This window comes from Falco punctatus (assembly GCF_963210335.1).
Source record: "Falco punctatus genome assembly, chromosome: 2".
Lineage (NCBI taxonomy): Eukaryota > Metazoa > Chordata > Aves > Falconiformes > Falconidae > Falco > Falco punctatus.
The window spans coordinates 77949721-77973760 of record NC_137581.1 but is presented as its reverse complement, the minus strand read 5'-3'; the positions used below and the strand labels follow the sequence as shown (position 1 = coordinate 77973760).

Genomic DNA, 24040 nt, shown 5'->3' with positions numbered 1-24040 from the left:
TACACAGCATGAGTCTCACTCAGCAAGCATCCTAATCTTTTCATTAAATTTGCCACAGTTTAAACAACTGTTTATCCTTGCATTCAGCTGGGCTTTAAAAAAAAAAAAGTATAGGCCAATTTCTAATACCCTTTGTTTTGCCTTTGAAATCTGCTCTAGTGTCTAGGTATAACTAGCTGTAAGCCTTACCAATCTGAAAGTACTTGTGGAAACATTATACGTATTTTCAGTTGTTTAGTTCTGATCCCCAGTTAGGGCTACAAATAAGACTTTGACACTTTCAGGTGTAATCTTGGCCTCTACATGAAACCTGTCAGGAACTTCCCATTGACTAGAAGGACTGAGATTCTCTCCGTCCTGGCTTTTTGTTTTGTTTGTTTCTTTAGAAATGTTTAGGGTCCCAAGACAAAAGGTTGATTCCAAGTATTCGTTACATGGTATTGCTCATTAACCCAAGTCACTGTTTCTCTGTGCTAGGCTGCCAGTTCGTTCTGTGGCCTTGCCTGTGCACCACGCAACTTATGAAAAACCAGGTATCAAGCTCTAAGAACAAATTAAGACCTTCAGCATGTTTTGTAACACTCCAGTTTTCCTCTTCCAACAAAATCTCTCATCTTGTTATGAATTTCAATACCCTTTGCTCATCACGCATCAGCTTTCTCCCCATCTGCAGCACACCTTTCCAGCCCTGTGATGCCAAACCCTTACAGAGTTAACACCAGGCAAGCAGAGCTGAAGAGGCAACATGGCTTTTCGTGACACAAAGGGTTAAAGGTGGCTTTCTGCTGGACTTGGAAAGCTGCTGCTTACGTTCAGAAAAGACACCAGGGCACAGTACTGGCGAGACTGGGCCTCACATCCAACTCCTCCACTAACGCTGATGACTGCTACTTGCCAGCTATAATTGGTTTAACTGGCAGGACACCTTCTTCAACACCCCCGCATAGCTGAGTGGGTGAACCAGAACAGGGTCAACAGGATCAGGCACTTATTAACTAATACTCCTGAATTCTGATCACCTTCTTTTCAGCAATAGCCAGGTGCTTGCCCACAGCTGGATTCGGCTGGGAATCATCCACATGGAGAACTAAACCATGCTAGTGTCCACAGCACACCTCCACTGGTTGCGTTTGGGTGTTTTGTTTTGTTGTTTTTTTTTTTTTTTTGTTTCGGGGTTGTCTGTTTGTTGTTTGAGGTTTTTTTGGGGGGAGGGGGGAGTGCCTGGTTGTTGCTTTGCTTTTAAATGGCAATTTTTTCAGATTCAAAAAAAAAAAAATAAATCGTGCCACTCAGTGAAGAGACAAGCGCCTGCCTCCGGCGCGCCGCTCCCCCGCGCAGCCGGCCAAGTACCGAGGGGCGAGCCAGCCGAGACCGGGGTGGCTCCGGCACATACGACACACTCGCCCACATGAAATTCAGATGGGGAGATCACACAGCCCAACAATTTTGAAGTCCCTTTAAAGTACTAACCAAACCCAGAGCGCGCGCTGCCCATTAACCCCTTCCTCCCGGGCGCGCAGCCGCCTGCCGAGCCATCCCCGTCCGCCGCCGCGGCGAGCGCGGCCCTCCCGCCCCCGGCTCGGCCCCGCGGGCTCCGCTCCGCCGCCCCCTGCGCCCGCGCCCCGGCCATCGCCCCCGGCGGGGGTCGCTCAGGGGGCCCGGCCGCGTCCCCGCCCGCGGGGGGCTGAGGGTCACGCTCGGCTTCCCCGGGCCGCCCCGGAGACCCGCCGGCAGCGCGGGTCGGTGCGCAGCGGCCAGCCGGCCCCCTCGCCGCCTCCGCCCCCGCCTCACCTGGCTCCCGAGCCCGGTGCTCGCCCGCTCCTCCGCGTCCCTCCCCGGCGGCGGCGGCACCGGCACCACACGCAGAGTCCAAAAAAAGAGGCGCCGCTGCCTCTCCGGGAGCCAAGATATCCTCGATGTGGCAGCACCGGCCAACAACAACAGCGGCGACGGGCTGATCCCAGCGGAGAGTCCCGGAGGAAGAGGAAGGGGGGCGGGGGGCGGGAGGGAAGGCTGCTGCCCGGCGGCGGGTACGTGGGCGCTGCCGACCGAGCCGCTGCCGCCGCCAGCCCGCGCCGCGCCGAGCCGAGCCGCGCTGTGCCGCGCCGCCCGCCCTCGCAAGCGCTCTTCAGCGGGGGGGGGGGGGAGGCGGCGGGTCCCGCCTCCCCGCAAGCCCGGCCCCTCTCGCCGCCACGGGCCCGGTTGTTGTCGTCGTCGTCGTCGTCGTCGTCGCCGTCGCTACGGCGGCGGTGGCCACGCTGCCGGCTGCGCCGATACCGGCCGAGGCTCCCTCGGCCCGCGGGGGCTGCCCCACGGCCGGGCCGACCCCCCGGCCACGACGCCGGCTGCCGGCCTGGTGCTGCCGGGCGTGGGGAGAGGGAAAGCCTGAAACTGCTCGTCCAGAGACAGATACATTTTTTTTTTTTCCTCTGGCTATGCAGGAGCTAATTCAGGCTGGATGTTCTCCATGCTTATTTTTAATTAATACCTGTCCTCGAGGTAGATAAGATTAAGAGTATTAACCCATAAGATCCAGGTATCTGTGTAAACAGTCTGTTTTCGTAAGTCGCATATGACACTTGCTGCAGTGGAAATTCAGCAATTATGTCATGTTGCATCTTCTGTGGATGTTTTGAGGAGTTCTTCACTTGAGCTAGGTGCAACGTGAAAGCTGTACCAACTGTCTCATCCCATGAATTGCAGATCCAAGCCCCGCAGCCAGTAAAGCAAGTATTGGCTTGCTCTGACCTTGAAAAAACTCTGGTAGCCCTTGGAAGGTTGCAAGGAGCTCGACTCTACCAAACTATAAAGTAAACTCACTGTTAAATTTATTTTGTCAAAGTGAGCTCCCCCTGAGGGCTTGGAGAGCCTCAGTGGGCTGGCAGACAGGAGGCATGGGTTGCTTTTCTTCCTCTGCTCCGCACTCCTCGGGGCCACCTAACTTTCCCCTGTTGCCACATTACCTACAACTGGCTGATTTTATGTGGTGTTACAACACATTGGGTGCGCTTCACCGGTGGGATCTGTGGGGGCTTCCCAGCTCCCCGGCCTGGCTGTGCGTTGGAGGGGTGTCCTGGCGGTGTCTTGGTGTGAGACCCGTCTGTGTACCCTGCATGCCCTGGCTGGGAAGAAGCCGCAGCGTGTCCATCCGGCAGCCATCCTGCTGTGGGCACCCAGGGGACCTGACAGCAGGCTGTGTCCCGCAGCACCCACTGCACAGCTGGCAGATGCAGTCCTTGGTAGCGGTGAATCGCCCAGCCATAAGCAGAAAGAAAGCTGGAGCCACAGTTTCTTGCTGCTTCCACTCTTGACTTCTCTAGATTTTCAGTGAACACCAGAGATCTAAACTGCACTTAAAAAGTTGTTCTTTAGGCTTGCTATTACACCTTGCTTTATTTAAACTAACTCCCATTTCAAATTAACAGTTGTGTCATGTGGTTGTAACTTTTGTTATAATAGGAGCCCAATAACTGCTACCTCTCAGTTCCTCACCAGATTTCAGCTGACACTTTACCATGTGCCTAAGCTGTGATCATTCTTGCCATTAAAGAGCCATAGTTTCTTTGGCTGTTCGTGATGCAGTTGTCAGGGCTTCCTCCTATATTTTCCAGCTATTTCTGGCCATAGCAGAAGCTGGACCACGTTACACCAGAGTAAGATGCTCTAGTATTTCTTTCCAACTCTTCAGAAAACTTTCTCCTTAGAAACGTGGGATATATTTCATTCCTTAGGGTCAAATGTTACCAGGCAAATTGTGACAGTCTACTTTGAGAGACTGGAAGAAGTGTCTTCATTATGCCAATGACATTTCTTACTTTAGGAGACTCCTGATCTAATAAGACAACATCTGTTATAATCCTAAGGGAAACCATTAAAAACTGTATGTCAGCTGCACAGCAATTTTAATTATAACACTCACAAAAACAATTCTGCCACCCTTTATATAGGGGAAACATCTGTCAAAAAGATAAGATGAAAGGCTGGGAGTTATTTATTTCTTGCGAAACTAATGGTCTGGGATCCAGAGCAAAATTATTAAGCTGGCCATATTTTGCTCTATTAAAATTTCTTATTTTTAGAGTAATTCTTTTTACATAAGATTATTTAATTTCATTAAATAATACTTATTGTTAGTATAAAAATACACTATTGCTCCATTAGAAGCGGTACATGCTTAGTGGGCTGGAGCACATGATGCATGAGGAGGGGCTGAGGGAGCTGGGTTTCATTAGTTTGGAGAAGCGCAGGCTAATGGGGAATCTCGTTGCTATTTTCAAGTGTTTAATGGGAGCTTACAGCAAAGAAAGAGCCACACTCCTCTGGAGGTGCACAGTGGCAGCAGGGGAAATGCCAACAGGTTATTTGGAAATAAATGTTCCCAGTGTGAGTGAAAGCTTCCTCCGTGGAGAGTCTCTGATCTTGACTGGCCAAAGCCCCAAGCAGCCCCTGCAGAAGGTCAGAACAGAGACCTGCAGCACCCCTCTCCAGCCCAAGTTTATCATTCTGTGATCCCTCTGCACTGCTCATTTTCAAACGGTAACATCTTTAAGCTAGAGTCAAAGAAAAAGTAGACTTGGTTTTGTTTTGCTTCTGTAGTGTATCTGTGTGTTTTGTTCTATTCTGGGAATTGTCCATCCTCGCAATTTCTTCAGCATACAATTCCTTTAGCTTCTTACCTGTGCTTTTATGCATGTGTGTGTTGGTGTGCATAGAGGCAAAAGGGGGAGTTCTGTATAAACTGAAGAATAATCACAGTACCAGCACCATGCTGCAAACTTTTGAGATTTTGTTGTTCTTGTTGTTGCAGACCTACTGGTACTTCTTTTTTTTCTTTTTTTTTTTTTTTTTTCAGAAGTGAGGGACAACCAGCTGTAGTACTCAAGAGTGAAGTGACTAGAAAGGGAAAAGAAAAGGGATAAAGACTGTAGAACAAATTGCTGCAAAGTTCTTGTACTGGGATTCTGTGACAGTCCAGATAGATAAGAATTTTTTTCAATCCTTGCTCATAACTTTCTTGTTTGAAAGAGGGCCCATGCTGCAAGTGAGTGTTAAGGGGTTGTTTCTGTTTTTTTTAAATTGCCTTTCTTTGCAATGGTGTCTCAGAAATATGCTGGAGAGTTACCTTCTTGTAGTGAATTAAGGAACTTGTTAGATATTTTTTTTAAGTATGTAAGTACATGACATTTTGCTCTGAAAGCAATGGATGGTTGTCTGAGGGGATAATCTGATCTGAGCAGCTGCAATGCTGATTTGTGAGTTCATTGGCAAAGACGCGGAGAAGAGCAGCATGATGGTCAGGGCATCCCAGGGAAGGGCTTCACTCAGCATCTGCACACCATATTCTCACTGGGGCTGACAAAGAGAGGGAATAAGATCCTAAAAATGTAGAGGTTTAAAGCATAGAGAGGGAATGCGAGGTGGCAGGTATGTGGAAGAGCTGCATTGCAGCCAGTGCTCCAGAGCAGCTGTGACTTAGCCCTCCAGAATTTCTCTTGCGCCATGGGAGAGGACACACAGGAGTGGAAACCCTGTCGTGCTGTCAAAGTATGCATTGTGAAATCATCTGCATGGTGGCTCAGCTACTCTCCCTGAGTATGTTTGGGGTGCATGTGTCGTTCCTCCTCCTCCTTCTGCTCTTCCTGCTGCTGCTGTGGGGAGCAGCTTGGCTGTGCTGGGCTGGAGCAGCTCTTGCTGTGGGAGCCCCACGGGTGTCTGGTGGGCACTCAGGGGTGCTGTATGGCTCATAGGCCCGCACCCCCTCCCGCTCCCCCTCGCATCCCTGCAGTAGTGGGGATACCTCGCTGTTCATTTGCCTTCAGCAACATAAACAGAGTCATCCTGAATTTGAAAGAAAAGGCTGTATATTTTTGCCCCTAAAAGACAATTAACAATGAAGCTCCAGTAGTGACCATCTATAAGTTCACAGTGTAAAGGGTCTCAGGAAATAACATCTTTGAAGAATAAAGTCCCAGCTTTCTCAGTTTGAAATAGCAACTTCAAACCAGACGCTATTATGATTGAAACAAAGGATGAAACCCGTTGACTCCACCATTCAAACACAACTAAACCAAAATATTTATACAGGGTTGGGAAAAGTGGGGTATCAAATGACCTTTCACTCAGACATATATTCTTTTCTATTAAAATATAACACTGCTGACTGTGCCCACCAAAAAGTTCTCCCCATGGTGTTTGGTGCACAAAGTGTGACCAAGATCATTTCTGTGAAGGCATCTCGGTGAGTCACAAAGTATGGCAAGTTATTCATGTGCGTGTCATTATTCTGAGCACATGCAAACCAACATGAATAATTACTGTGGAGAAAAAAATACTATGTCAAAGTTCTGTTGGCATGTTTGAGCAGTAACAGAAATTGCTACATTTTGCCCATAAAGCGCTACATTTCACCTTCATAAAACTGAAGGAAATCAAGTAAACCAAAAGCTCTGTAATGTATAAAGATTTGAAATCCTTATGCTTCTGATTTTTTAATTAAGTGAAAATATTACAGGCATGCCTCAAATAATGTTGCCAGCAGACAGGAGAGATGCCTAACACATGAACTGTAGGATGGTGTCTCACATGATTGGAAAGCCTAAGCCTTTACCTTTCATACTAAAGCAGAAGATTAGTCGTTAAACTAGCTAGTGCTTAAGGACTTGTTCATACAATTTTGGGCATATTTAATTCATTTCAGGCAGTCTGAGGCATAAAATAAAAAGCACATGTTAATATTTTAAGGCCAAGTGTATTCAGAAACAGCAGAGTTTAATAACAGCTTTTCGATGACTGTGTTCAAAAAACCTACACTTGAGCTTCCTTTAGCAGCAGAGCTTTTTCTTTTATTCTCTGCATTTCATGCACTGGTTTCATTTAAGAATTAGCTTGCTTGTGTACAGGCTTATGATTCTCCTGTTCAAGTCACTAATCACTGTGCTATGCCCTTCATCACCACATTTGCTCTCCCACCTGTGTGGGCAGCGGCATGCTTCTCCTACCAGTAAGAGCAGTACTTCATCTTGCAATGGACTCTTCCCCTCTTCTCCCCCATCACCAAAAAATATGGGAATTTTGCATCATTCTTTTCTGGCTGTAAAAGTTGTATGATGACACTTGGTAAGTTGTCACGACTATTTAAAATTTTACATTAGCCCTAGGTATATTGATAATTATGTTTACACCGCAGAATGGGAGAGCCCATTGCTAGGAAGCCTTGCTTGATGCTGCTGCTCTTGTACTTCTGTATGTGGGAACTGCCTGTGTGAGCACTGGGTATATTTTTGGAACAATGACAAGATAATTTTTTTCATACTCAAACTCCTGTGTGTGAGTGCTCAAGCCCTGGCATAATAGAGTTTGTTAATCTTTTGTGTTTTCTATTACCGTCTCAACCTCCTTCATTCTCATCCCTTACCTTTCAGAGAAAATTCCCAGTTTGCTTTTAAATCCTACTGACTTACATTTGTGTAGCGGGCAGTACAAACCAATCACTGGGTGGTGGCAGAACTTGTGGCACAGAAAGTGAGCACAGAGTCATAACTAATTGCTTGTTTCTTTCTGGCAAGAAAATACTATGATTTCATCCATGTAGCCCTCTGACCGTGTGTTTAGTGAATATACAGAACCTTACGTAAAGAGCAGCGGTGAGTCTCATTGTGGTCAGTGAATAAGAAGAATATCTTTGTTTACACAATATTTTGAAATTAATGCGCAGCCCGGCAGGTGCTACATGTTGGGACCTATGGAACATGCATTTTCCAGTACTAAGAGTGAGGTTGCTGGCCTCTTCCTGACTTAATGAAAAATTCAGGTGTAGACTGCAGTACTCAGGATCATTCATCCCACTGTGTTGAGGCTCTCAGCCTGAAGCATCCAGAGCAAAAAATCATCTGTTGAGTGATGCTGACTCAAATAATGTCTATGCAAGACCTATATCCCATTTCATTGGCCTGCTCTTCTGTTGGAAGACTGTTGAGGCCTTCCTACCTCAAGGAATTTAACTGCAATCTCACAGAAGTAGGAAAAGGAAAGGCGATGCCAGCTTCAGCTGTAAATGGATGTATACAGTGCCGTGTCCACTGGTGCATACATGGGTAAAGTTGGCAAACTATCTTTGATTCATAGACATCTTCTCTGTGAAGTACTGCTCCATCTTAGCCAAGTTGGCTGTCTTTTTGCTTTTACTTCCCCAGGGGCATAATGTCAAATTAGTCATTTTTACAAGAGAGGGAAACTTTATAGCAGCCACAACATACGTTCTTTGGAATACTGACAAGATAAATTTGCTTTATACAAATACATGCGGCAGTTGCTTTATCTGTCCTGGTTTCTTTTCTTTCTTTCTTTTATTTTCCTTTCTTTTTTTTTTTTTTTTTTCTCCCCACAATGAAGCAGGTGCAATGCCTATATCTGTTATCAGTATCTAATATGGTTTAAGCAAACACTGAATTGCTCATGTTGTCTAGGTGTTGCATGTAGTCTATTAGTCATCCTGTCTAGTGCTTATCAGAATGCAAAAAAAAAAAAACATTTGAGATGAGTCATTAAGATTCATTAAAGAATATCTTTGTCATAACAGCAAATGAGGGAGAAATATGGAAGGGATAGGTGGGGGTATGTCTAATACTTCTGGAGAACATGTGACATATGCCATATACCAGGGATCTTGAAAATAATACTGTTTGTAAGAATATTATTAGCAAAGCAAGAAGTGAGCTTAGTTGTGTTGATCAACCCTGGTAAGCAGATTCTATATTTGGAGTTTGAAATACTTAGCTTTTCGGGGGAACTGGATTATAGGGTATCAGGAAAGCTGATATCCCAGACCAGTGTCAAACTGGGGCCAAACCATAAGTCTTGCTTCACCCCATGTGAAGCTTTGTTAGTGGCAGAAACCCTGGGGCACTGTGGTCCCCTTGCACTGCTAGCAATGTCCCCAGCAAAACAGACATTCCTGTGGGATGTGACATGGCCACTCGTGTGGCCACATGACCCTGTCCTGTGCAACTGTGGCCCTCTGGCCTTGCACGAAGCTCAGATGCTGCAAGCATTCTGCAACGCTTGGTGACACTGAAACCACCACCTCTGTGTTGTCACTGGCTGGCGAACCCTCTGAGGGGGATAGCCTGTGCTGGGCTGACATAAAACAAGGGGCCAAATAATTTTCTTAGCCCATGACAATCTTCTGGAGCTTAGGCACTGGGTTTTTTCCCCCCACAGGAACATCAGTCACAAAAAAACCTTTGTGAATTGTATTTTGGAAAAAAAACAACAACTCAAAACAAAGCAAAAACTAGCCATGATTGATCAAACCCTTGAGTTCTTTTTGCTCGTGGCTTTTTTTTTTTTTTTTAAACATGTTTTTATTTTAAATTGTCTTTTTAACAAACAGTGGGTTTTGGTGGAGCTCTGGACACATCAAGCAAAGGCTTCATCTTGTGGGAGAGCACTGTAGGCAGTTCATTTCCACACAAATCTCCATGTAGCTTTTTCCCCAGCAGCATGAATTCCCCTCTGTCAGCCAGATGTGCCTCTTTTATTCATACAGATGAGTGTTTCCATAGCTGAGGAGCTGGTGCTGCTAACAGCATTGAGATTTCTGGAGTCACTACTTGCTCGCAGGTGTGAAGTGGATTGCTCTCTGGTCTTGGGCAGATAAGCAGCCATAGGAATTTGTTGCTTTTGTGCCTTTTCCCAGCATTAAAAAACTTTTAATTAGGGGAGAAAAAAATTGTCCACATGATTTCTTTTTATTTCCCAGTGCAATCTCTTTCCTTTGTCTCAGTACAAACTGTTTTTCTTAACATGTCTGATTTATAAAAATGCCTGATACTTGCCCACATGTCTTCAAATGAGCATATATATTCTGCTGTGACCTTTACGGTAATCATTCATTCGCTTTTTTATCAATGTCATTCAGTGATTGCTACCCACATCACAGCTTTAACTCTGCCCACATGCAGAGACTGAACTTTGGAAGCAATATGCTCTCAGGTGCTGCTTGGCCGAGCTCTGCTGATTTCCATTGGGTTCCTTTGAGCAGAACCTGTATTGCTTTTAATGTTCCTAAATAAACCCAGGACAAACTGTTGTGTGGAGTGCTTATCTCAAGAGAACATGTGCTTTGGCCATGCAGGAAACAAATTGAACAGATTTTAAAAGATAGGGATTTTGATCTCACCTTCTTTAAATTCCTTCTGTGCTCTCACAGTAACTTGACGTTTCTGGGAACACACACCCAGAGTGTGCTGGAGTTTTAAGTTTGGCAATGATCTTTAAACACCCTTTCCCTGCACTTGGACCTTCTGTCCCTTCCCAGTGTTTTTGCAGCTTGCAGCCCTGCTCAGGCTGGTTGAGCTTTTGCTGCTTGTTGCCGGCAGCTCCCGAACACCAAACACGTTTGGGGCAGTGCTGTGGAGATGCTTCCCAAAAGGGATTTGGTGGACTCTGACTCACAAGGGCCAGCATTTAAGTATTAGCAGTGTCTCCTATTGTGAAAAAAGAAGGTTAAGGATTGTGTATAAAATGTCCCATAAATTATAAATAATGCATCTGCTTCCCACATCAGACATTTTGACAATAAAAGCTTCCCTTATTTCTTTAAGTCTTTGTATCCTGTGTTGTTACATGGTCCAATGGAGAGTTTAGCTACAGAGGAAGAGGTGAAGAGCTTTTAAATGAGCACACTTCACTCCTTTTTGCTGTTTTCACAGATATTGAAAACACCTAAAGGGGTTTGGTTTTTCTGGGATATTTCCTTCTCCCACCTCTGCATGTATGCCCTCCTCTTCCCTTGAAAGGAACATGTCCCTAAAGAAAATGTTTGTTTATCAAGTATTTGTTATGCAGGTTCATGCTTTCTCTGCAAGGATGTGTTTTAGCTTGGATTTAGCTTAAGGAAATGAGAGTCACGGAGTCACTTCAGCCATTTTTTTCTTCTGGCTTCCTGTTTCCCCCAAACAACTTTCAAACCCTTTGGTCAACTTTAACCAAAGCTAGGAAGGATCTCATGGTCTGAGGGAAATAAAGTTCTTAGGCATCTTAGAAATAAGAGGCAGTAGAGTAGATAAGACACCAGAGCTAGTGCCCCCGTGGAGATAAAGGCAGAAACATGAGCTCATATATATTTGTTTTCAGAGAACCACACAAGAAATAAATGCTATTAACAAGAACCTTTGATCAGAGCTCACACCTTACTAGGCTTGAGATAAGAGTTTGTATCTTATTAGGGATGTGATAAGGCACCCTTTGACACAAGTCATGGGAGCCAGGCATCATTTGTTCTCCTGCTCACAGTACTACTTGTTGCTTTGGTAAAGTGCAATATTTACTTCTACTGGGTGGTTTCTCAGCACTATTTAGGCTCTGTCTGAGCCAGCTGTCTTGCGGGGATATTTGGTGAGATGGGAGAGCAACCTGTGTTGCTGTTTCAGTGTTGCCTGAAGAGCAGAATTGCTAGGATCAGCCTTACATCTGCTGCCAAGCCTACAAGTGGTGAGGCTAGGTGACTCCAAGGCTTCTCAGGGAGATGCCAAATGGACCCATTCCTGTCCAAATGAGATCAATAGTGACTGAAAGTCATGACTGTCTGAAGGCTATTCAAACTCTATTTAGTGAGTAGGCAGTTTCATTTGGGAACCTATTTGGCAAATGGCCACTGCTATTGATACTTACTTAGGTTTGCCAAATCTTACCAGGAACGAGTGAGCAGGCATGGAAAATGTGCATCTATCTATCCCTAGAAAGTGAATCATATATCTTATTTCAGGAAGATCATGTATGTCTCCTTTTCCTTTTTTTTTTTTTTTTCCTAATGTGCCAAGCCTGTAAGTGACTTGGGGACCTCACGCTAAAAGCCCCAGTGGGAAGAGTGGCAGAGTACCTTCCACACTCCTCTCCCTGCTGTGGCAGTCTTCTGGATTTCAGTGTTCCCTAACTAAATGTCACTGGCTTCCCATGTTTCCAGTATTTCAATATGGACAGTATATTACATATGTTCATTATGGAGAGTACTCTCCATACCCAGTAGTGGTGGAATAGGAGATATATTCTGTTTTCTGATATCTGGGATACTAATCATGCAGGTGATGATCTTAAGTGATTTAAGTATGTGTGCCTAGCAGTGTGGAACTTGGGACCTGCACATATTTTGTCTTCGGTAAATCTTTCCCCATTATCTTTTTGACATCTTTTCTAAACAGTAAATTCAAGAACAAACTTTGTTAAGCTCTTAACCCTAATCTTCCTTATAAATTGCAAAGGTCAAATTACCAATTACGATCTGTGTTTGTTTTCATGCTCTGGGTCTCGATCTTCATGCTTGCTTTTGCTCCCAGGGACTCTGTGAGGCTCTTAGTTAAGGTCAGGTATTGTACAAGCAAAGCCATTCGTTCCTTTTCCAAAGACCTGCCATCTAGTTTAAAGAAGGCAAGGGAGTGCGAGAATATCTTGTACTTTGTAATGCCTAAGTGGCAGGTTTTGAGTCAAGGTTTACAGAAGGAGAAGTGAATTAATTTGTACAGGGTACCAGCTTGCTCTCTAACTCCATTATTTAAAACATGTTTTCTGTGCCCTCCAGAAGAAACCCAGTGGATAACCAGCTGCTTTGCATTTTTCAGGTGGAAGAAGCAGCAGAGTCATGCTGGTCTGAAGTGCAGTGGGGGTTGTGGGACCATTGAGAAGGTACAAAAGAAGGTATGTAGGAAGGACCAAGTGTCATGAATCATGTCTCTGGTAAGGGCTGAAAGCCTGCGGCAAATGTGATGTAAAGCCTTGGGGGAAAAGGTGTTGAAGTGACAAACCACAGGGATGACTTTAGTGGCAGCATTTTCAGTGCAGCTTGCATGGGGAAGGATTGAAGACGGAGGAGACAGAGAAAAGATTGCAGCCATTCACAGGGAAGAGAAATGTCCATTCAAAGAATTATGTCTCCTATTGCTTCTCTGTGGGATACTGGTTTAAAGCCTAGCAATACTTAAATGAAGCCTGTTTTCCTATGTCTCTCCCTGGTGAATTCCAGATTAATTCAAGCTTCACAAGGTTTCTCTTTCACTGAGGATACTGACATGGGCCCTCTCCTCTACCCAGTTGCTTGTTTTCAGTAGGAATGTAATTCATTTGAGACCTCCTGTCTTCTGCCAAACATGACTGCAATTGGCTAGGGGGTCAAAATTTATTAAAGGAAAACAGACAGTCACCTCAAAAATAACATGATCACTTATTTCCTTATAAAAACATGATCAAAATAGCAAAACATTTGAATTAGTTCACCAGATTTTAAATATCAGTTCAATGCACCTTAATGAATTATGGTCTGTATGTTTCACGTATAAATAGAGCATATGTAACTACTTTCTCAAGTTAAAATATGCCAGAAGTGGCTTTTGGTGAACCAATAATTAAGAGAAGAGCTCTGAGAAATGTTGTTGATGTATTGTGCTGTTGGCTGATGTTTTGGTTCTCTTATTGGGGCAACAAACTGCTTCAGCCCTGGAAATGACGTCTCTGAGAGATGGTGGTACTTCTAAGGAGCAGATATTTGATCAGACAGTTTGAATATTTGAAAGCATACTCTGAGGTGTTTGGATTTGGTCATTTAAAAACAAAATCAATAGGCATGCATCTCTAGAGAATAGTAAACAAAGTTGGAGTCATTCCTAATTATTGGGATACAGCTCTGTCATCAGCTCCTTCTCTAGATACTATTATTTATAGAAATAATTATTATGCAGCATTTAAATTTGGGATGCACACAGTTCTTTAATTGGGGGATGAACTTGTATTTGGTGATCTGGATTCCTATCCTTACTCATCTGTCTATCATTTATAAAGATTATATATCTGGAACGTGACCTGTACATAATTACAATTATTTAAGTCACCAGCAGTATGCTGAAAAACTCGCATTTAAATCAGGGGTTGAATAATTAAAGCAATTAGTTAGAACTGACTATTTGTAATACGGCTTCTTGAAAATGTGGAATAATTGCTAATCTTCTAGGCAGAGATGGACAGAACATCAGCCTGGTATTTAATTTTGTAAATATGAATTAGGTGAGGTGGTGCAGGTATGAAATCCATTTTTTCCCCCCAAATTTTCAGAGATCATATGAACTGGTAAATGATGTGCAACCCAATGGATTGGTTTAGACCATGGTAAATTTAGGATGTCCACATGAATCCTGAACCTATTAAAACATTTCCCTCTCTTGGCTTTCATAATTTTTATTTATAATCCTTAATTTGTGTGGTTGGGACACTGCCACTCAGAGAGTAACAGTCTTTCTTTCACACCCTGCTCTTCCACGCGCTGCTGCCGGTGCTTGTCCGTATGGCTGCATACAAGCTGCAGCACGGCAGGCTACCCACGGGCTCCACGCCTCCCTTAGCAAGCTCCCTGTTGATAATATTATTTCAGGAAGGTGTGAGGGAATATAACACCCACGCTCGGAAAACTCACCTCCCCGTCACCGCGCACTCGTTTGCAGGCTGCGGCTGGAGCAAGCACGCCACGTGTGGGAGAAATCAAGAGGAGATCAGCTAGCATGGAGAAAACAGACCCAGCCTTCCCTCCCTTCTCCCCAGCTTTGGCTGGGGCTGGTGAAGGGGCTCACTAGTCCCCAGCCCAGCCTGCTGGCTCTTTGCTTCCAGGTAGATGGCCCAGATAGGGCAGCCCTCCAGCCTGGTGTGAGCACCCTGCCTCTACTAGGGGTAAGGCGGGTGACTCAGAGAGGGATGTAAATGAGAAGGTGTCCAAGCAAGCCAGCCCTGATGGAGGAGAGGCTGCTCTCAGCCTCGCAGGGCAGTGGCTGGGTCTCTTACTCAGCGTTATCATCAGGTGGTGATGGGTGATACTATCAGCATCTTTCCCAATTCGGTTGCTGAAAAAATGTGTCATGATACCAACAAATATCAATCGGGCACCCTTCAGGGAAAGGGCTGGGGACTTCTGAGGGCTGTGGTGGCACCAACACCTCCTCTTGCAGTCCCAGCCTGGGGATGGAGGGGGTCTCCACAGGCTGAGGTTTTGGGGGTGACCTGAAAGTCTTCATGGAGGATGGGTAGCTGTGGTACACATGCTGCCTAATGTCTTTTGTGCTTCTAGCTTTTCATTTCTCTCTGCAGCTGACCCAACAGGCTGCAACATGGACTGGTGAATTTGTTCTGTATGGTCAGGCGTAGAGGCTAGGATGTGTACTCGCTGCGCTGTGTGGAAGGTGAGCGTGCTGTATAACAGTCATAATTTTACACAGATTTTTGCTTTCTTTTTAAAAAATGTTGTGTTTCTGGAACTAGATATCATTATACAAGATAGGTCGGTTCAATTATTAATTGAAAGCTCGGTTAAGTAATTTATTACTAGAGCTTAGCTTTTGTGCTTATATCCCAGGAAAGTTAAGAGGATACTGCCAAATTTTGTTCCCAGGAGCACACACGCATTTTCCAGAACTTGGATAATTGCTTTCTGTGTTTTTCCTATGTCTCTGTTCTGTTGAGGTTTTTTCCTCAAATCCCATTTCGATGACGCAGTCTACAACTGTAACTTGCATGGAAGTTTCACATGCTTAATGTTGGCCATATGAACAAAGCAGCATTGGTGGGACCTTAACAGGACACCCAGCCCATCTCCCTGCCCCATGGCTTTGCCAAAGCAGGCTCTGTGCTTTCAAAGCCATCAGAACAATTCAGTGTCCTGTATGTGGGGGACAGTTCCTAACCAGTTTGGAGGTATTTTTAGAAGCTGATAAAATGATGTGTCATAAAACACCAATTGGACAGCTCAAAAGAGGAAATAGGAGTGGAAAGCACTTGAGAAACATTACTGTATTTTTAATTATCAGGCCTTTTGATGTTGGCAGCCCATACTTTGAGCAACGGGAATAATGGTTTAACTTCCTTTCTATTTAATGTGGTCATTTTATGGCTTACAGAAATGGCTTTTGCTGGTAACACCGTTTACGGCCGTGGCTCTGAGACACATGGGGCTGGCCCGGGGGGAGGGTGTTTCGGGCCACACAGCTGCCCCGGCAGCGTGCAGAAGCATCCTTCCCGCAGTGGGCAGTGGGTTGCCTCCCTGCCCGCTGCCCGCCATGGGCAGCTGCCCTCCTCCTCCTCCTCCTGGCCTCGCTCCCTGCACAGTGGCCTCTTGGTTCCCCTCCTGAATGTACGTGGGAGGCTGACGGTAGGCTTCTCCTGGCCCCAGTCCCAGCAAGGCTTTTCCCAGCTCCCCGCAGAAGTGGGGGCTGTGGGATGGCAGGGAGAGGGGAGGGTGTCTCGCCTCTGCTTTTATGGGGCCGTGCATCTCTGAAACCTGTCTCCTCGCACTGTTGTGCAGTGTTTCTTGCAAAGCACTGCTCACTTGTGCCTCTCTGCTGCTCTCCTGTTCATTTTAAAGGAGAAGTTGGCACTCATTAGTAATTATTGCTGTAGCAAAGATGCACTCCATGAATCTGGGTTCAACTTTCTCCATTATTAGAGGAGAACAAGAACGGTGCTGGTGAGCAGCTATGCCTGCACTCGCTGGTTTGACAGACTGCAACTCTGTCTGGGCTGTAAAGCATATTGATTTTCACAGGAAGCATGCGTTCACCCCACAGAGTCCACCGAAATTTCCGCTTGCTGGGGCTGAAATGTTCCCACATATGGTATTGGCACATAAATAGCCATCTGCTGAGCCAGCAAGGGAGTCTGAGCCCTCTGCTCCTCTGCTGACTCCTGAGTGAGTGGGAGGTTCTCTTTGGGACAGAGCAGGGGATTGCAGGTGCACCCTAGAGCTTGCTAGCTGAGCTGGGAGAGGACCACCTTTCCCCCAAAAAAAGAAAAGAAGGAAGCAAGTCCAAGTTTGTGGAAATAAATTATTTCATTACAAATGGGAGTAGGGTCTCAGGGGTGCAGAGGTACCAAAATATACAGAAATGCAGAGGTCTAAAATTAAAGCAAGGTTTTATCATCTTCTACATTATGTACTCAAGATGGATGAGTCAACCTATTCTCACTGAATTTGGCCAGTCCATGCCTATTGAAGGTCTGGCCCTGTGGATGAAGTCTAAATGTATTGCTAATTTTTATTTTTCTCCATTACAGTCTTGATGGCCTCGGGCAGGACATGCTCAGCTCTTCAGATAAAGGAATCTTCACTCAGTTTTACTTCAGATTTTTTTCACATCACTTACACAACAAAGAAAAGAAAGAGTTAATATTTTTTCAGTTGAAGTTCTTGCCTCTTCATGAGTTAAACCTGCTAAGAAACAAAGTATGATGCTGTCCACAGTATGCTCCCTGTTCAGTATGGCAGCTCACGAGTCAGCACAGGGAAAGACCATGATACTCAGTAGACTCCCAGCATGCCATGGACCATGGAGGTCGTCCTTAGGATGTAGATTTCTCCATCACAGTGTGGAAAGAAGCTTGGATAAAACAAGCAGTTCGGTTTCCCTTGCCACTGACAGCAGAAAGGGTGCTCTGAGGTGCTGACAGTCAAGGAGATTCACATTCATCCCCAGAGCTCCATGGAGCCTCAGCAGGAAGGATAATAGTGAAAGGATGATATTCCTGTGTATGCAACTTGCCCAGAGAGGGAATTCAACTCCTGGAAGAAAGCTGGGGAACAGTGGTCTGCAAAAAGGCTCTGAGAAGTTGCCTAGATACAGGTTCCCTTGTCCATACATCTTTTCCTGAGAAAATAGGGATATTCTGCAATTGCAAAAACAATGGCACAGATATGCTACGTGTGTTTAGCACTGTGCTAGATACCCTATATGGCAGAAGAATTTCCAGGTAGCAAAGCAGTCAGCTTTACAGACCCTTTATGTTCTTCCAGAAGTACAAAGGGGCTGCAGCTGTGGTAGAAGATGGACTCTGTCTTAATCCGAAGGAATCATCCTTAAACTAGGAAGTGCCATCACTCCAGCAGAGCAATATGACTGCTTCACTGCCTCTTCATTATTAAAAGTACAGCCCTGGGGATGACAGGCCAACATAGACTGGGAGTGATACATAATGGAGAAAATTACCTGTTTCAAGAGAGTCTTTCCCCGGTGATGCAGTGAAGGACATCTGCCACGGCAAAACTGTAACCTCTGGAGAATTCCTCCGTGTGCCACTAAATACAAATAATGCTCCACCCTGAGCATTCACATCTCTGTATTTGTAAACATTCTTAGCATATCTCCTCGTTGGGATACATACAAGCTGTACTGTACTAAAATGCTGTTATATTACTGCTGGCTGATGCAGTTCATCATACTTTTTGTTGTGTTTCACTTGTTTTGATTGTCACCAAATAACTTTCAATGAGACAATCTTTTTTATTATGATAGCTGGTGAATATTGTGTTGGGGGGAAATAAAATTTTAAGTGGGAATTTTCTAATCAACACCACAGTCCTTTGTTGTTTGTAATCTGGAAGAAGACAACACACAAATGAAAAAGGACGGGTAGATGGATGAGTCAGTGTAAGTAGTATGTGATGCTTTTGAAAGAAATACTTCTTATGTAAACACCTGGGTGATGTGATGAAATTTACTACATGTACTTGTGATAAATGAATTTCTTAAATACTGTTTGAGTCTGAGAAAAAAATGGAGACCCTCTTCTAGTGCTATAGTATTAGTGGAACACATCTTTCAGATCTTCCATACAAGCCGAGACAGAGATTTTAGCATGGTTTGGTGTTTTTTTTTTTTTTTTCTGAAATGGAAACAATTTTTAAAACTGTGTAAGTGCTCATTCATGCTTAGCTATGTGTAACTGGATATAGAACAGTAATCCTGGCAATGTTTTTTCTTTCCCTCTAAAATGCATATTTTCCATTAAGTAGTGTAGCTAATGAATGTTGCTACTTGCATGAAGCCTTTTTTCCAGGTTACCAATGAATCACTTCAGGCTGTGACCTTATCTGATCTTGCATGCTCAACAGGGCTGAGACTAATCAATAATTGGTGAGATTTCATCACAGAGACCAGGGGTGCTGCAGGAAGCAGTTTGGTGATTAAGTCGTTGACACTCTTTCTCTCAACCATTAATGAAACCCTGTCCCATCAAAGCCCTAATAGGACTCTGCAGCCTTTCAGATGGGATGGAAAATTGAGATCTTCACTGCTCATCATTCATAACTATCTCAAGGCATTTTTTTATGTGTGAGTGCGAGAGGAGGACTATTCATCCAGGCAGTCCTGGCCAAATTCCAGTTTTGATAATTGTTTTCTGCCTAGCTTCCTTCGGTTTCAATTTAGACTGTTATTCTTCTTTGTTTCCTAACCCAAGGTGTTAAGCTGCTGGTATGAGTGCTTCCCCGGCCAGGGCTGGGAATGCTGCCTGGCGTGGGGGGGTGTGTGGTTGTGGTGCGATTCTGCTACCTCTAAACTTTATTGAGTATTTTGACATCTTCTCAAGGGACTAGCTCTGTGAACGACTGATAGCGTCATGTGGAAACATCTGGACAGGGCAAGCTTTTCAGCCTCCTGGGCCGGAAAGACTTTAGCTATTGAGGTGCACAGATGTAGCCTGATCTGCAGTTTGATGTTTAGATCATAGGCAAAACTCATGCTTTTTTTTTTCCCTGTGAAAACCTCTGGGAATTATTAGTGTTGGTGTTAAGGTCCTCTGTAAAACACGGAGGGAATGTCTGAATGCCTTTCTTGTTTGTTTGTCTGTCATATGTGTAAAGACAGCTTGGAAAGCTCCTGGTGTTTGTTGTCAGTGGCATTCTCTGAATGCCTCCATCTCTCTTCTCCTGAAGAAACACAGGAGATTTAGCAGCTGATCTCCTGCCCCACCTCCCCACTTCTGCTGCAGCGCTGCGCCTCCAGGGACAGGGAAAGTATCTGGGACATTGCTCTGGGTTAACAGGGAATTGGGGCTCTGGGGAGGGCAAAGACTTGATACTCCTGGAATCTCTGAGAATCACAGACTCTGTTCACAACCAGTAATATGTGCTGCTGAAGTGAGCACTAGGTTTTAGAAAATCAGTGTTCCCCCTCCCATCAGGTAAACCAGTCAGGTTATTAAAGTAATTCACATGGTTTCTGTGCATCACAGGAGAAACCAGTTCCAGTTCCCCACTCCTCCTTTCCCAGTCCAGCTGCTGTTTTTGCCTGGGTTCCTTCTTTACAGCAAGAAAATTCAAAGGGGTAGGAGGAGAAACTGACTTTCTCGAGCTGGGGCTAGAGCTGCTCAGACAAAGCCAGATGAAGTCAGAGCAAAATAAACCTATCAGAATCAGATTGGCTCAAACTGGTGTGAAAGGTTATAATTTCTGCAGAGAAAATGAAAATCCTACACCTCTGGCTGAAGCCTGTGATATGGATGCATGCCTTCTCTGGGCTGCATCTTTGCCAAATGGAGCTCATCACTGCTTTCCCCATTCAAAATTATCCCTTGTCATATCTCCTGGTGGACCTGTTCCTTGGGCAGGGGTGGGAGGACTAAAATGTGTTTTCGTCAAAATGAGCAGGTTGCCTTGCGCAACAGACAGAAGGTCTTTGCTAACTGGATTCACGTAGTCCTCAAGGAAGATCTGCCTCGCTCTCTAGTAGCTTCAACACACTTCATCTTGAGCTGTGACCTGACACTTCTATGTCTTAACTTTCCTTAGGATGCCTCACAGATAAACTCTGAAAGGCGGATTCCGGGTTTTTTTTTTCAGCTGAAGTAACTCCCTGGTGTGGCGGAGGGCTGGTCCCTCCTGCGTCAGGCAGCATCGGGCAGCATCCATAGTGCGGGAGCACTGCTGTGGCCAGCCTCTCGCCAGCTGTGCTGGGTGGATAAAACACTGGGCATCCCTGTCCCTCAGCCTCCGAATACCTCCCTACAGGGTCATCCTGTTGGGCCTGTTTGGGCACACATTGTTCTGCAGGGTATTGTTAACTGGAGAGTCCCACTGGAAATTTTTGTTGCCATGTCCTACATGCTGCATAAACATATGAGGAGAAATAGACCCAGAAGAGCTGTAAACAATGAAGCCTAAGAAAGGTCACAGCTCCCCAGCTATGCCACAGTGACATGACTGCACAGGCTGCGGGCAGCACTGAGCTCCAGCAGAGCAGGCTTACATCTGCCTTTACATGGCTACGTAAAGGCTGGAGCTGTGAGAGGCAGAAAGCAGTGTGCTGTGTCTAGATGGGAAACTGAGGCAAGGAGGTTAAGCAACTTGGCTGTCTGCCTGACGGAGCTGAGAAATGAGTCTGGACTTCCTTCCAGTATCCCTACAGCAAGCCCTCCATCGTAGCTACTAGGGTCTGAAAACGATCAGCTGCCTGAACTGGTCCCAGGTGCTCAGGACCAGTTATTTCCTGGTATGAAATCTCCTGTAGTTTTAAGTCACAGCTTTATTTTTAGATCAGCTCTACCTCAGCCATAATTACATTTGTACCAATCAAGTATGTGGTAATGCTCATAGGTCTCTGACTAGTTCTTTAGTGTAAGAATTAATTTGTGGGTTTGGAAAAGGCAGAATGGCAGGTGTTTCATGGTAGCATGTCACTGAGGTTTCACGTGCCCCATAAGGCTACTAAGAGGTGATGTCTCAAGAGAAGATAGCAGCAACAGTGGGCACTTCATTGAAGAAGCGGTGGTTCAGGGTCTTTCTGTACCCTCTCGTTTCAGAAGGGGTCCTCTGGTGCTGACCAGATCTTAGCCCTAGCTCTTGACAGGGAACATATTTTTAATGCTGCTTTATTAGAGAGTCAGAAGCATTTGTGGGATTGGTGTGGGAGTACAAAATTGTTTTCTGATGAGGAATTGAGTCAAAGTTTGTTGGCATCTCATGTAGTGGCTGTTTATATGTAAACTTGAAACCAAACCAAGCAAAAGGAGTGAAACCATCCAAGGCCTAAAATGTCATCTGGCGGTGAGGAGCACTGCAAATACCAGATTAGGAGAGCCCAGAACCAGCTGGCTGCTGTTCGCGCTGAAGTGAGTGCTCACCAGACTTTCAAAAGCTGACCACAAAGCCTTTCTAAGCTCACTTGCCTAAGCTCCTATGGTCACTGCTACTCACTTTAAGATCACAAGCAAGCATGAAAGGTGCTTCTGTTCAGCTGTGGGAAAGAAGGCAGGGAAAAAGCACAAAGTCAATAGTTTTAGACTCCTTTCTCCTGCGGTCCACAGTGAAGACCTGACTTCTGCTCCCTCTGGAGTCAGCTGCAAAGATTTTGCTGGTTTTCAGCAGGTCTAGAGTGAAACCAAAGTATAATGACAAGACACGAAGGCTATATTAAAGACTGACGCATGCTCCCCGAGAAAACAGCTGTGGTGGTTTAAGAGGTTCTTGCCTCTTCTGGTTGTTTTGCTGCTACTCCTCTGACAGAGGTTACTGCTCTCAAAATGGTGCCAGCAGAAGGGAATGTCAGACCATGCTTTGCTTCACAGCCTTCGTATAACCCCACTTTCCTGGGAAACCAGCCTGTTTGCAGTTGCAGGCTGTGAACTGGAGCAGGCAAGCTACTGAGACACACAGAGGCATGGCTTCTGGCACCTCCATGCTGGGGGGCAATCTCCAGCAGAAGGGTGGGCCAACCAGATGGGGGTGATAAGAAACCCGCAGCAGCAAGGTTTGTCAGGGTCATTGTCAGAGCTTGTCATTATCCATTGTTCCCTTTATTGAATGCAGTTGTGCCTACTGCATGTCTCCATATTCATTATGACTTAAAAATTAGACCCGAAACACAATGGGTAGAGCTTGTTGATCAGGAAGTGTTTCTTTTTATACATTAAAACACATGAACCTTTGTTGTTGTTGTAGCAGCAATATCCTGATGCACTTGCTGTGATGATGGGTAAAGGAAGTTTCATTCTTAATATAGCTAGTCTCACACTAGAAACTTAACACTTTGAGGTCTGGATGTAACCATCACATCTGAAATCTCAGCTATCATCAGGAAGGATGAGTTTTAAAAGCTAACTTTGAAAGTTTGTCATTAAACCAAATCTTATGCAACTTTGGACTCAGAGAAATCAGTATTTGCACATATGTGATTCCAGTGACTTTGATGGAGCTGTTTCCCAGTATAAGTAAAACCAGAAGTGGAAACAGCAACTACAAGCAAATATGTCTTTGCACTGTACTTCAGACAGATGAGTAATGTAACAGCTCCTGTATAGTGTAGCTCTGTCTCCTTTAATGTTTTTGGGTTTTTGGGTTGTTTGGTTTGTTTTTTTTTTTCCTTGATGTTACTGTAACTTAGTTTCTTCAGCTAAAAATCTCACAGCTCTTGGCATCCTGCCCCGTGACATTTACCTGGAGCTCTTGCAACCTTCTGTGACATTAGTTTTACTGTTGAGCATGTAATTGATCTTACCCCGTCTCAAATGTGTTTATTATATATTTCATTATGGTTCTTTCTAAACACTGTTATTTGCCCATCTCAGGAGGGCTCTGCAATATATATCTCCATAAAGTTTCTTTAGTCGTATACAACATGACTAGGGGCTATATGGTTTTGATCCTCACAAAGTGTGGATCAGAACATCCAGGACAAAGAGAGGGGGAAAAGTATGGAGAAAAGTATTAAAGACAATTGCAGGCTGCGTTGTCTTTGTGAACTTAGTAGACTGCATGGGTTTTTATGTATTTCTTTTCTTGTAGTGATGCTTTTGCCAGCTGGTTAATTTACAGTCAAAAACTTAAAGCGTCCAGTAGTTCAGCCTCTCACTTCAAGAAGCCTTCATGAATCATACTAATGTGGTCCATGAAAATTCACTTTAGATGAGAGACTATGGGGTAGAGGGACTGGGAGATCTGTCTTGGTACTCATTTATTAGTTGTTGGTCCCATCCCAGTGGCAGGGACTCCACCATAATAAAGTTGAAGACCTTAATTCACATGAGGTGGATGGAATGTATAGCAGACTACCTACAGAAAAATACAATCAACATTGTATATGGTTTAGGGTGGGTGCACTTATAGGAAGAGGAATTTTCTCCACTTGTCTCCAGGAATCTGAGACATGGTTTCATTTTTCTAATAATCAAGAATGTTCAGTGAAGTAATACCTCATCACATACCATGAAAAGGATGAAGATATTTAGATGACACATAAAT

The 24040-nt window shown here is 44.8% G+C and overlaps 1 protein-coding gene across 1 annotated transcript in view; it reads right to left on the bottom strand.

Moving 5' to 3' along the window:
• Positions 1–23978, bottom strand: part of ETS2 (ETS proto-oncogene 2, transcription factor) — a 37333-nt gene extending 13355 nt beyond the window's left edge. The window contains exon 1 of the mRNA XM_080376645.1: positions 1792–23978. The gene's annotated coding sequence lies outside the window, so the exon portion shown is untranslated. The remainder of the gene's footprint in view (positions 1–1791) is intronic.
• Between the last annotated feature and the right edge of the window lie 62 nt (positions 23979–24040).